Source organism: Mustela nivalis (assembly GCF_964662115.1).
Source record: "Mustela nivalis genome assembly, chromosome: 8".
NCBI lineage: Eukaryota > Metazoa > Chordata > Mammalia > Carnivora > Mustelidae > Mustela > Mustela nivalis.
This window is the reverse complement of record NC_139027.1, coordinates 20,522,891-20,536,879: the sequence shown is the minus strand read 5'-3', so window position 1 is coordinate 20,536,879 and position 13,989 is coordinate 20,522,891. Positions and strand designations below refer to the sequence as shown.

Sequence of the window (13,989 nt, the reverse complement as noted above, 5' to 3'; positions counted from 1 at the left end):
ACTTCGAAGTAGTTTGAGAGTACAAGTCATCAAAAGTGGCATTCCTCTTGGGGCACCTGGGTGGCTCAGGCAGTTAAGCAACTGCCTTTGGCTCAGGTCATGATCCCGGGTCCTAAGCAGGCTCCCTGCTCATGGGGGAGCCTCTCCCTCCCTCTGTCTCTTTCCCGGCTCATGCTCTCTCTCAAATAAATAAATAAAATCTTAAAAAAAAAAAAAAAAGGGGGGGGGGATCATTCTTCTTGGCGGCAGCATCAGGTACAAAAGGCCAAAGGAAGGCAAGGATATAACTGTATAGGCAGGCTAAGAGCTGGAAGGTGGGCAGGACAGCATAGGCGAAGTCGGGGGCACAGCCAGAGGACAGACGGTAGACCTGTCTGGTTTGGGCCAAGGCAGGTCTAGTTAGGACCAGACTGGATTCCATCAGGTCAGCAAAGTTGAGCACCTTGTGTGATGCACAGGCGGTGGTCCTGAGGGCACTGAGGGAGTGTGGCATTTATGGGAGCACACTTACAGAGAGGACGCTGTCACGCCCCCAGCCCCCAACAGATCTGTAGTCATAGCGGGCTGCGGGGCAGGGGGAGATGATGAGGGCTGACTGCAGATACTCTGACTGTGGAGTGCCAGCTGCAGGGTCATGGCCCTGAATCGGGGGCTGGGGATGGAAGGGACAAATGTGAAAGCTGTCTCTTGGAAGAAGGGGCTGCAGCCAAGTTTGATGCTAGAAGGGGTGGTGATGTCAATGATGAGGGAGGTTTCATGCTTGTGCGGCTAAGAAAACAGTATGAGGAGAAGGAAGGGATCTTTTGTTCCTCGTAAGAGATCTGATTGAAAGACATCCAAATAGAGATGAACATCACTAACGATAACCAACGCCCCCAAACATGTGCTCTGTGCCCCTTTAACTCTCCCAATGACCCTCTGAAAGAGGGATGTTACTGTCACCATTGCTCCGATGAGGAAACTGAGGGTTGATCTTTATATCTGTTAGGCTGGGAGGGGCCCCTTTTCCCATCCATTCAAGAGGGGTGGGGCATGGAGAAAGGAGGAAATGACCAGAGAGTGCCTGCACCCTTGATCCCAGACCGCTTAGCAAAACAGGAAATGGAGTCAAATTCCCAGGGGCAAGGTTTGGAAAAATTAGAGGAGGGTGGCGCTGAGCCAACACTCCTAAAGGAGCTGCATGTAGAATCACGCATGAGGGGCCGGGGGAAGCTGGCATCAAGGGCAGAGCAAGCAGCCCGGGAGAGCTGAGGCAGTGGGGAGCCTGGGGTGGGGGGTCGTGGGGGAGGGATGGACCACAAAAGGGTCCAGGCAGAGAGCCAGCATGGCAATAAAGGGGGAGGCATCTCAGGCTGGCCCAGAGTTTGGCTGGGGCTTAGGGCGACATTTGCATTTTTAGCTTGTTAGCAGTGAGTGCGGGCAGGCTCTCGGGTGGGAGAAGCCTGAATTCTGGAGCCCCGCAGACCTGGATCCGACTTCTGGCCGTATTGCTGAGTCCTGTGGTCTCGGGTGAGCGAGCTCCCGCCTGAGAGGATGGGGGTGCCATTCCCAAAAGGCGGGATCCCTGATAGGGGAGCGGGGTTGTGGCGGGCGTGCTGAGTTTGGGGGAGACGCACAGAGAGGATGAAGACGGAGACAAGACCAGGAAGGACACTAGGAAAGACACTAGGAAAGACAGCCAAGAGGAAGGAAGCAGCCCAGCAAACCCTCCTACCACAGCACAAAACTCCCTGGGTCAGCAGTTCTAAGAAGAGGACGCTGGCCTAGAGGTTATGATTCCTCCCACCCCCGGAGGCCTAAGCGCCCCCTCCCCAGCAGTGAACAAACCAGGGCGGTTTTGGGGTCTCAGGGACAGCAAACAGACACATCTGCTCCCGAAGCCCTGCCGTAAGCCTGTCTGGGGCTCCCTCAACAGGTGGACTCAGGGCACACACAGCACCCCTGGAGCAGCCCTGCAGAGAAGGCCAGGAAGGGTCTGAGCCTCCGTGTGTGCCAAGTCCTTGTCCCCCTCCTCCCATCAGCCCCACGGTTCTGCTCGGAGCAGGCGGGGGACGCACAGGTCAGAAGGCTGGCAAGAGCTCGCCTCCTCCTCCCCTTCTGTCTCAAATTCCTAAGTACAAAGGGGTGCTTGCTGAGTCTCGGGGTGGGGGGGGGCTGCTTGCGCAGAGGACCCTGCAGGGAAGGATGGTTCCTGAGCTCCAGGGTCCTCACCCCTGGAGGCGCACCAGGCAGCACAGAGTCACCCCTGCGTTAGGGACTCTGGATGAAACAAGACCCATAAAGAATTCCTGGAGAGCTGCACCCCAGCCCAGGGACCTGGTCCCTCTCTGCCTCAATTCACAGTCACCATGTGGGACAGTGGTCTGCCTACCTCAGTGTCTTAGAGCCGGGCCAAGACTGGGGGCTAGATAGATTTTCTCCAGATCCCATTCTCTTCTGTTAATGCTAAGAACACATCTGATACCTATGAAATAGTAACTAAGCCCAGAACCTCATTGCCTGTGGTGATCTCACCCGGCTTCAGGGGCTCCTGCACGGAATACTTAAAATAGACAACTGATGAGGAAGTATATACATCAGCCCTAACATTCTCTGGCTTCTGGAACGAGGAATACATGCATAGCAACTGGAGGGAGAACGTTAAAGCATGCATGAGGCGATGCACATTTTCACGGTTAAGACATTTCTTTAAATCCTGGAATGAATTGTGTTAATTCCCAGGCCTGGCAGATGGGTGTGCTGCGGGGACAGAGAAGCAGCTCGCTCAGAAGAAAGTGACATCACTCTCACTGAAGCCAGCAGAGGCCGCTGGGGCAGTTCACTCCCGGGCTGAACGCAATGTCACGACAGGAAGTCACATTCGCTGATGGCCTACTACGTATGGGCCGTGTTCTTAACATTTCCTAACTTGTTTGATGCTCGAACTGAGTCTGTCATTGAAAGAAGGATTCAGACAGATATGTGTGTCCTTAACAACATTATTCCTAACAGCCAAAAGGTGGAAACCACCCTGGGGGGCCAGGAACGCACAGATAGGTAAATAAATTGTGGCATATCTGCATGTTATCCAGCCTTAAAAACAAAGGAAATTCGGACCTATGTGACCACGTAGTTGAAACTTGAGAACATTATGCTCAATGAAATAAGCCAGTCACGAATGAACAAATACTGTATGAGTCCACATAGATGAGGTTCCTAGGATGGTCAAGTTCACAGTGACAAAAGATGGAGTGGTGATTTCCAGGGGTAGGAGGGTAGGAGGGGAAGGGGAATGGGGAAGTCCTACTTAATGGGTACTAAGTTTCAGCTAGTTAAGATGAAAAAATTCTGGAGATGGATTTTTAAAAGATTTTAAAAATATATTTGAGGGAGAACGAGCAGGGGGAGGGGGAGAGGGAGAAGCAGACTCCTGGCTGAGTGCAGAGCCTGACATGGGGCTCAATCCCAGCATCCCCAAGATGACAGACGCCGAAGACAGATGCCTAACGACTGAGCCACCCAGGCGCCCCTGGAGGTGGATTACTGCAGCGACAACATTGTGTATGTACTTAATGTCATCGATCTATACACTTAAAAATGGCTCAAATGGCAAATGTTATGTTGTATTTTAGGCCATTAAAATTGTTTTTTAAAATATGATTCTATAGGGTGGAGGTTACTCTGCTCCTTTTATAGATAAGAAAAGGGACTCAGAAGGAATCGCACAGCCAGAATGAAAAAGGGTCCATCTGCTTCTAGAGCCCCCACGTTTCTTTTATAGTATATGCTGCCCTTTCTAGAGCTCAGGATAGTCCTGGCCTGACAGAGGCGCCCCCTGTTTCCAAGATTCCACTACAAAACGATGGAGAAAAGCCCTAGTGAAATCGGACCTCACTGCAGTTTGGAAACAGGGGGGTAGGTATGACTTGAGCTTGAATTACAGGGCTAAATCTGAGAATTGTGCCAACATCCAAAATTATGAAATGAGGAGCTCCAGGCTTCTCTCTAACCCAGAATGATTATCTTTGCTGCCGAGTATCCAATTTAAATTCATTGTGTTTAATACAAAGCCACAGTAGAGAGCAGGCTGTCTCCGACATGCAGTTACCATGGAGACTGGAGATGATCCTCAAAGGGGGTTATGTGGCGGAGAGAACGTGGCTGCCAGCTTCTAAGAAGCCAAGGGGCCTGGGGAAACCATTCTCAAAACAGAGCCGCACAGAGGGGCTCTTTGTCATCGCTAGCAAAGCCCCTTCCAAGCCCAAAGCGGAAAAGTCTACAGGCGAGCGGGGCAGGACCATCTTTATTAAAAGCCCAGGCTGCCCATGGATGCCAGCGAGGAGGGATTTATCAACCATCCAGAAATAAACCCTGTGTAACCCAACTTGCCCTCCTGTCTACCCTGCCGTGGGCGAGTCCTCATGTTCGTCCCAAAGCTAAGTGATAACAATACACCAAACTGCCGAGGGACGGGGCCCTGGGGTCTCCCTGGATATAAGGCGCCCAGGAATGGGCTGGAGTCAAGGCCAGGAGGCAGGCAGACCTGTCCCTGCACTGATTAGCGTGGCAAGTATTCACTTTTTTCCCCACCTGGAAAGAAAAGGTAATAAGAGAACAGAAAAACCTGTCCAAGGGGGATGGTTTAAAGATCAAAATAAATGAATAATGGATATAGAGGTGCTCTGACCAATGGGCCTGGACAGCTCCACACACCGCGCTTGTAGGAGGCAGGGGACAGAAACCCTGCCATCTGCAGAGCCACTGCGGCGGTAGGAGCCACCTAGGGGACTGGGATCCCAGAGGCCGTCAGAGGCTCAGTATGCTCCATTCTGAACCCTGAACTTTCCACGCGGCAGAAAAAACATACTCTTTGATGGGCCACTGAGTCTAGCGTGTAGAGCTTTGGAACTACTGTGCGCTCTCAAACATGGGTTCTAGAGAGTCTTAAGCCTACCAGGTGACAGGCAGAGATGCAGCCCATCTCTCCCAGGTAACAGGGGATACAAAAAAAAAAAAAAAGGAAACCTGACAGAGGAGCCAGGAGAGGATGGCAGTGGCTCAGAGGTTAGAATTCCAGTCTTTATCACCCTCTAGGTCCCTCAGCTCGCCCAGGCCACCCTATTCACCAGGGACGATGTGTCAGGCAGAAACGGAACAGGTGGGCTCTTCCCCACGACATCCTCACAGTTTACTGTAGAGTGAGACACAGGCCCCGTGAAGGCAGAACAGTTACATCAGTGTGTAGCCTGGCGTGTGCAGGACAATATCCTCAAGGACCTCCGAACCCCCAACACCCAACAAAGTTTCTTTTAAAACACACACACACACACACACACACACACACACACACACACACACCTTTTATTTCCCCCCTCCAAATAACTTGAGAAAATTTTAAAGAAAAGTCTTAACTTTTATCTAGCAGAAAGGGACCATGCTAAGGGCAGAGAATATTTCATGCACTCAGTTGACAGTTCCCTTAAGTTTCTGGCTTATAGCCTATACTATAAAAAGTTAGCTCCCAAAGACGAAATAGCCTAAACAACTTTGAAAAAGATGAACAGGGGCGCCGGGGTGGCTGTCATTAAGCGTCTGCCTTCGGCTCAGGTCATGATCCCAGGGTCCTGGGATCAAGTCCTGCATCAGGCTCCCTGCTCAACAGGAAGCCTGCTTCTCCCTCTCCCACTCCCCCTGCTTGTGTTCCCTCTCTAGCTGCCTCTCTGTTTCTCTGTCAAATAAATAAAATCTTAAAAAAAAAAAAAAAACAGAAAGAAAACAAAAGAAAAAGAACGGGGGGACCTGGGTGGCTCATTTGGTTGAACGTCCAACTCTTGATTCCAGCTCAGGTCCTAATCTCAGGGTTGTGAAATCGAATCCTGCCTTGAGCTCTGTCCTTGGCATGGATTTGGCTTGAGATGTTCTGCCTTCTCTCCCTCTGCCCTTCCCCACTGCTCACTGCCTCTCCCGACCTGGGCCAAATAAATAAATAAAATCTTTTTTAAAAAGAAAGAACAAAGCTGGAGGACTTATACTACCTTCTTTTAAGTCTTATTGTAAAGCTATGAAAATCAAGACATGGTGGTATTGGTATGAAGACAGACAAATAGATCAAAAGAAAAGTGAGTCCAGAAATAGACCCACGCATAGATGGTCAACAGCTTTTCTACAAGGGATAATCTTGTCAACAAATGGGGCTGACAACTGGACAGCCATACACGAAAAACCTGACCCTTAACCCTTACCATACACCATACACCATACACAAAATCTAACTTAAAATGGATCACAGACCTGCATGTAAGGGCCAAGATCATAAAACTTGGAAAATATAGGCATAAATTTTAGTGACCTTGGATTTCATAAAAAATTTCCTGGTCAGAGGGCAAAAAACAAATTATGAAAAAAAAAATCAATAAACTGGACTTCGAAATTTTAAACTGTCTCTTTTCAAAAAACACTGTTATGAAAACGAAGAGGTAAATCACAGACTGGGGGAAAGTATTTGCAAAACATTTACACAATATATGACTTATAACTAGAATATATAAACAACTTATAACTAGAATATATATAGAATATATAAACAACTTATAACTAGAATATATAAAACCATTAAAAAGGCTAACAACTTGGGGTACAGATGCCTGGCTTGAGTCTTAGTCCATGAAACATGCAACTCTTTGGGTGCCTGGGTGGCTCAGTGGGTTAGGCCTCTGCCTTTGGCTCAGGTCAAGATCTTGGGGTCCTGGGATCAAGCCCCACATCAGGCTCTCTGCTCAGTAGGGAGCCTGCTTCTCCTACCTCTCTGCCTGCCTCTCTGTCTACTTGTGATCTCTCTGTCAAATAAATAAATTAATTTAATTTAATTAAGAAAAAAAAAAAACATGCAACTCTGTGATCTCAGGGTTGTGAGTTCAAGCCCCACGCTGGGTGTAGAGATTACTTAAAAAATCAATTAAAAATACTTAACTCAAATAGAAAATGGACGAAAGATGTGAACACTTCTCCAAAGATATACAGGGTCTACATACATAAAGACATTCAGCATTAGCCATTAAGGGAAATTCAAATGAAAACCACATAGAGAGCTTCCGGGTTGGTGAGCATGTGGAGATGGGGGGCAGTGGTGCATCTGGAGAGGGGCACGCAGGCTCCACTTCACCCACACCTCGCCCTGTGCATCTCTTCCATCTACTTGTTCCTGAATCCTATCCTTTTATAGTAAAGCAGTGATCTAGTAAAAAAACCCAAAACCAAAAACACACACACACACAATGAAGTGCCTGTATACACCTGTTAGAATGGCTAAAATTAAAAAGATTGATCCTAACAAGTGATGGCAAAGATGTAGAACCGGGAAGGAAGATAAAATATTACAACCACTTTGGAAACCATCTTGGCAATTTCTTAAAAAGCTCAATATACACCTGCCATGTGACCTAGACATTCCATTCTTAGGTAATTACCTTGGGGAAATAAACATATGTCTGCACAAAGGCTTGTACCTAAATGTTCATAGTAGCTTTACCTGCAATAACCAAAAACTTAATAATGCTGAGCGGAAGAAACTGGGCCATAAAAGGAATACATACTGGATTATTCCATTTATGTAAAAATGTCGGAAAATGCAGACTAATCTATTGTGACAGAAAATAGATCAGTGGTTATCAGGGGTAGAGAATGATGATGACACAAAAAAACTTTTGGGGGTGACGAATATGGCTGTTAACGATGATGGCTTCACAGTGTATACATAGGTCAAGATGGATCAAACTACACACTTTAAGATTTTATTTTACTTTATTTTATTTTTAAAAAGATTTTATTTATTTATTTGAGAGACAGAGACAAAGATAGCAAGAGAGAACACAGGTGGGGAGGAGAGGGAGAAGCGGTCCCCCTGCCCTGCAGGGACCCCAATGTGGTGCTCGATCCCAGGACCCTGAGATCAAGACCTGAGCCAAAGGCAGACACCTAATTGAGCTACTTGTATCTCAACACCCAACATGGGCCTCCAACTTACAACCCTGAGATCAAAAGTCAGTCGCACACTCCACCACCTGAACCAGCCAGGTGCCCCTCAAACTATATGCCGTAAATACGCACGATTTACTGTATGTCAACTACACCTTCATCAATTTGTTGAGAAAGAAAAATTACATGGATTAAAACAAAAAAGGTGGTTTTCTAGATTACCAAATCATGACCTTCTTTATTCCATTCACACACCTCCCCCAAAACAAAGTTCACCAACATATATTGTTTAATTTTTTTTTTTTTTAAGATTTTAGTTATTTATTTGAGAGGGAGACAGAGAGAGAGAACAAGCAGGGCGAGGGAGAAGCAGACTCCCCACCGAGCAGGGAGCTGGACCTGGAACTCGATCCTGGGACCTTAGGATCACAACCTGAACCAAAGGCAGATGCTTAACTGACTGAGCCACCAAGGTGCCCCTAATTTTATTTCTAAATATTAATTGAGAATACTGTGGAGAGTTCAAAAGCTATTTATGGGTTAGGAGTTGGATTCATTAATCTTTAGTGGTACTTCCAGCTCTAAAATTGTGTGTTTGTTTGAGCACGTGAGTGTGAGAATGTGAAAGTGTGTGAATGTGTGTGAGTATGAGAGACAAACTCATCAGTGAGCGAGTTCTTACTATAGTTGGCCCACAGTTTTGTCTTCGTGTAGTCACTAATTAAGGATCATTATAGCTCCTAATTTTTAATTAACAAGAAGTATAAAAGGATCCGAAGGAGAAAAAAAACATGTGCTTGGCTGTGCTGATCACATGAGGGAATCATAAGGCTGAAACCACCAAGGGGAAAAGATTTGGCATCTACACACATTCCTACCTGTCCGACCGGACGTCATTCTAAGACGTGTACCTTACACTCAACACAAGACTATGACAGCTTCACATCAGAGGCAACTGAAGCAAGGTTTGAGAAAAGAGATATTCACAATTAAGATTTTTGAGGAATTCCACACGGTTATGTTCAAATATTTCTTGAACTATTAAAAAAGATTTTTTTTAAGAAAAGAAAAAGGCAAAAGAAAAGGAAGATCCATCATTCATGTACTATATGTATCACTAAAATATACATGCAGTACATGTGTTTTTTCTTCTTTATTTTCTCTTTTTAAACCCTAAAGGATGAGAGTATGAAAGCAGAACTTCTTATACAAGGCATGAAAGGTTTTCAGTATGTCTGGGATCACAGAGGAGGCGTTCCTTTCTATTCTTGAACCAAAGGTTTTAAGAAGCGATATCTCTGCAGAGATGAATTTTTTGCAAACACTCTTCTAGAAATTGACGAGCTACTTGGTCACCATAGGAGACTTTTTTCCAATATTAGATGTAAAATTTATAAGAAACAATTGATCTCCTCTTATATTTATTTGTTCTAAGAAGGGTCAACCTGGCCTACATTTTGCCTGGCCAATTAATGTAGGTGTAGAATGAAAGTCGCTGGCAAGGTATTGTTAAAGTAACTGATTTGAAGCAGGGTATCTTTAAATAGCTCCTGATGCCTGCAGAGTTTATGACTGGCTATTTCTGCTTTTAAGAGAAAGAGAGAGGAGAGAAAATTATCTAGAAATCATCACCATTACTATTAGACTCTGTTTGAAATCTAAAACACATAAGTCGACTTAACAGTAGGAAGAGAATCCAACTTTTTAGTTCCTATTTGATGCCTAACAGTTTAATATGTAGGCTCATGAGGAAATGGTACAAATGTGTTTTCCAGGGCTTGGGAGCATGATCAAGTGATTGATTGATTTAATGGACCCTCATATAGGGCTTGGTAAGCACCAAGTATTATTTTAAGTTCTTTACAAATAGTAACTCGATGAACACACATAAGACACTATTATAATCTCCATTTCCCAGAGAAGAAATTGAGAGACAGAGAGAGATTAATTTGTCCAAATCACACAGTCAATATGGAGCTAAAATTCAGATTCTATAGTGGTCTCCCTGTGCCCATCACCAGCACTGTGCTGACATCCACCTGTTTCTTGAACATCGACTCTATGTTTCAAGCTATGTGGGTCTGTGGTGGGTCATGAGTTAATGTAAATTATGGTCTGTGCTCCACAAATACTCTTCAATTTGGCCGAAAGACAAACTATGCAGGAAACAATCTGAAAGCCCCAAGAAGACAAATTATTTCAGCTGGCGAAGAGAAAGCAGGACCCTCGATTTGAATTAGCTGCAGGGAGAACATGGCATAGGCTCGGTAGGGTAGCCTTGAAGCGTGCCCTGGGGTGGTGGAAAGGGACGACCACAGGAGTGGGGGACGTTCACAGGAAGAGAAAACCCCCTTGCGGATGCCTGTGCAAGTGTTGGCAATGAGGACTGGAGGGAGAGGCAAGGTCGGCTGGGGAGCTGTCCAGGGTGATGACCCAGAAATCCCAACTTGACGTCTTAGACAACAGGGAGTTGCGACAGGTTTTCAGGCAGGAAAACAACAGGAAGCGTGGAGAGCTGTGAAGTGAAGGATGGCCAAGGTGATTTTCAATTTAAAAATTGTAAATATGGAGCCTTCAAAAGATTTAAGTAGTTGAAGCAAAATTGGTGGAGTGGACACAGACCAGGGCAAAATGTCTATACGCTGGCCATAGTTTTAGCACAGGATACCCCCAGCCCAATGGTAGGCACATGACTCCCAGGGAACCATGCCCCATACAGTCCCCTCCCATGAGTGTGGAAGGGGCCCTGTTAATACACCATCACCCGGGTGTTTTGTTATACGATCCAGTTGACTTTAAGAAAGGGAGATGATCTCTGTGGAGCTGAGGCTCATCAGATGAGCTCTTAAAGGGTTGGGGTTCTTTCTGGCAAAAGAGATTCTAAGTCCAAGGGATTTGAATCAGAAGAGGGGTTCAAAGTGAAAGAGCCTCTGTGGTGGCTTTGACGATGGAGGGGGCACATGGCAAGGAATGCTGATAGCCTCAGGAGCTGAGATGGGACCTCAGCAGATAGCCAGCAGGGACAGGGGGACCTCAGCACTCCAGCGGCCAGCAACTGAATTCTGCCACGAGCACATGAGCTTGGCAGAGGACTGTGAACTCCATGAGAAAGCAGCCCAGCCGACACCTTGACTGTAGACCTTGTGAGACCTGGAGCAGAGAACCCAGTCCCACTGTGCCCGGACTTCTGACCTACAGAACAGGGAGCTAGCACGTGGGTATTGTCTTAATTTGTATGGAAGCAGCAGAAGATGAATACAGCCCTGCACAGGTGTTGGGTCCCCCTGGGAGAGGCAGGAAAAGAGACAACCTCTAGGGAAGCCACTCCATGAGGAGCCCACGGACATCTTCAGTGGGACTGTGGTGATTCTGAAATGGGAGAGGAGCCTAGCTGTGCAGATCCCTGCAAGCACCGCGGTGCAGGAGGGGTGGCGGGTCTTCGGGACGAGCAGGCATGGTGTGGCAGCAGCTGGTCCAGGAAAACAAGCTGGGAGGAGGGTACATTCTGAGAGAAGGTGTATCAGGGTGGCCTGCTGGCAAAGCCAGGGATACAGGCAGCACAGGCACTAGATGGACAGTAGAACAATTGCATTGCAAAGCCAAAGCGGGTGGATCCGAGAGCCTACAGACAGAGCCACGGGTGGGCCCAGGGTGGATGTGGGTCATCACAGCCGGGGGACCGACACAGATCATAGGCATACTCTGTGCTGGGCATAGTGAGAAACGTTTTTCATGTATCCTTACTTAATCCCCACAACACCCATTTGTAAATGGCAAAAACTGTCAATATCTAAGAAGGATGTTATTCCTCCTGGGAAAAGTGGTCTCTGCTACCACCACCATTTCAGGGAGGCAAAGAGCTCGCTCTATTGTCTGCCCAGTGCAAGTCAGTTCTGGGATGACTTCACCTGGTCCAGGCAAGTGTAGAGCTGTGGTGTTAAGGAGACCCCGCATGCAGCCCACCGAGAGGTCACAGGCTGTCTGAAAGGGGTGACTGTCCTGCTCTGGGTTTTCAGAATCCCTGAGGGGCATGGTGAAAAGACCCTCAGACAAAGAAACCTGCATTCAGGTCCAATGATCACCGGGACCTGGGGCAACTCATTCATTTTTCATCAGTGGGAGGGTGGAACTCGATTTCTAAGGTCCCTTCCAGCTTTTTACAGGAATGAAGACACAAGTGAACTTGAGAACATTGGTGAATAAGCAAGACCACAGAGGCGTCTGGGTGGCTCAGTCAGTTAAGCGTCCGACTCTTGGTCTTGGCTCAGGTCATGATCTCAGGACCTGGTTTCCATGCTGGGCATGGAGACTACTTTAAAAAAAAAAAAAAAAAAAAAGGTAAGACCATATGAGACTGAGTCCTGAAAATTTTTGGAGAGCTAAAAGACTGTAAAGACATTTTGGCCAGAATTAAACAGAAAGGTACAGAGTACTAAAATAAAAAAAATAAAAAATAAAATAAAATAATTTTAAAAAAAGGGGAAGTGAGCAGCATTTAAAAGGATTAATTCCAAAAGAGTACATTTCAAAGGCAAAGTAGAAAAACAATCTGCCCAATGGATAAATGGGTTCCTTGGTACGGATGCTGGCAGGCTGGACAGCGAAGGGAATTTATTTATGTCCCAGCCTGTCCTATCTCAGGACTCTGCCAGACAGGACCCAGTCCTCTGCAGTGAAAAAAGGGAAGGGAGGGTCAGGACCCTCCGCTGGGGGCGGGATGCAGCAGGCTCTCCAAACCCCTGCCACAGAACAGCCCCTGGGCTTGATCTCATGCTGGCCAAGCACTCTTCTTGGATTTGGCTTCCCTTGTAAGGAGGAATAGATGTCCTGCTGATGCTGATTTTGAGTTAATGGGCGGCTGTCTCTGTGACAGATGGCCCTGGCACAGATGAGAGGGAGTCTCTGGGCCCTCAACGAAGAGGGAGAGACCCAGCCGGACTTCTGTTTAATGACACCTCTACCACGGCCAACTTCTTACTCCCTGATGATGTCACTGGGATCCAGACAGGAGGGGAGAACACAGGGCCAGGGAAATCTAGCAAGTACAGGGGCTCCTGGACCCAGGCTGGGATCTGGGAGCCTGTTCATCGGACCCTGGACTGTGAATAGAAGGAGAGAAGCAAATAAATAAGACTGGCAAGGACAAGGCAAAGTAGCCCGAGCTTCAAATGGGATTCAGATGGGACACAGATGCCAGCTTGACAGCAGGAGTCACAGTCAGGACAACGTGCTTCTAGGAGTGAAGAAAGTTCCTTGATAATCCACCTGCCTGGGTTAGAATCAGCAGGGATGCTTTCCAAAAAAAAAAAAAAAAAGACAGAGGGGCACCTGGGTGGTTCAGTTGGTTGGGCAGCCAGCTCTGCATTTCAGCTCAAGTCAGGATCTCAGGGTCATGGGATTGACCCCCTGTTGGGCTCTGCACTCAGCAGGGAGTCTGCTTGGGTTTCTCTCTCTGCCTCAGCCCTTCCCCCCATTTGCACCCTCTCTCTCTAAAATAAATAAATCTTAAGAAAAACTCTATCGATGGGGGAAGAGGAAGACCTAGAGACACTGATTTCACCGATCTGGCATGGGTCCTGGACACCGGTGTCTTAAAAAAAAAATCCCCCAAGTCATTATTATTTTTTTAAGATTTTATTTATTTGAGAGAGAAAGAGAGAGAGCCCAAGGAGGGGGAGGAACAGAGGGAGAAGGAGAAGCAGACTCCCCACTCAGGAGGGAGCCCGATGCGGGGCTCGATCCCAGGAGTCTGGGATCATGACCTAAGCTGAAAAGGCAGATGCTTAACAGACTGAGCCACCCAGGCGCCCATCCCCGCGTTGTTTTGTTTTTTTTTTAAGATTTTATTTATTTGAAAGAGATCACAAGTAGGCAGAGAGGCAGGCTGAGAGAGAGGGGGAAGCAGGCTCCCTGCTGAGCAGAGAGCCCAATGCCAGGACCCTGAGATCATGACCTGAGCTGAAGGCAGAGGCTTTAACCCACTGAACCACCCAAGTGCCCCTCCCAGGGTTGTTCTAATGTAGTTTGTTTCCAAGG

The 13,989-nt window shown here is 47.2% G+C and overlaps 1 protein-coding gene, 1 long non-coding RNA gene and 1 pseudogene across 5 annotated transcripts in view; 1 reads left to right on the top strand and 2 right to left on the bottom strand.

Moving 5' to 3' along the window:
* LOC309870608 (glucokinase regulatory protein-like) overlaps positions 1 to 13,989 on the bottom strand; it is an 878,156-nt pseudogene that overhangs the window by 520,401 nt on the left and 343,766 nt on the right. The gene's annotated exons all lie outside the window — the stretch shown is intronic.
* DPYSL5 (dihydropyrimidinase like 5) overlaps positions 1 to 13,989 on the bottom strand; it is a 93,757-nt gene that overhangs the window by 34,045 nt on the left and 45,723 nt on the right. The window lies entirely within an intron of this gene.
* Positions 1,399 to 3,483, top strand: LOC309871143. The gene is made up of 3 exons (XR_014315059.1): positions 1,399 to 1,509; positions 2,722 to 3,036; positions 3,449 to 3,483. It is a non-coding gene; the product is annotated as an uncharacterized lncRNA (long non-coding RNA).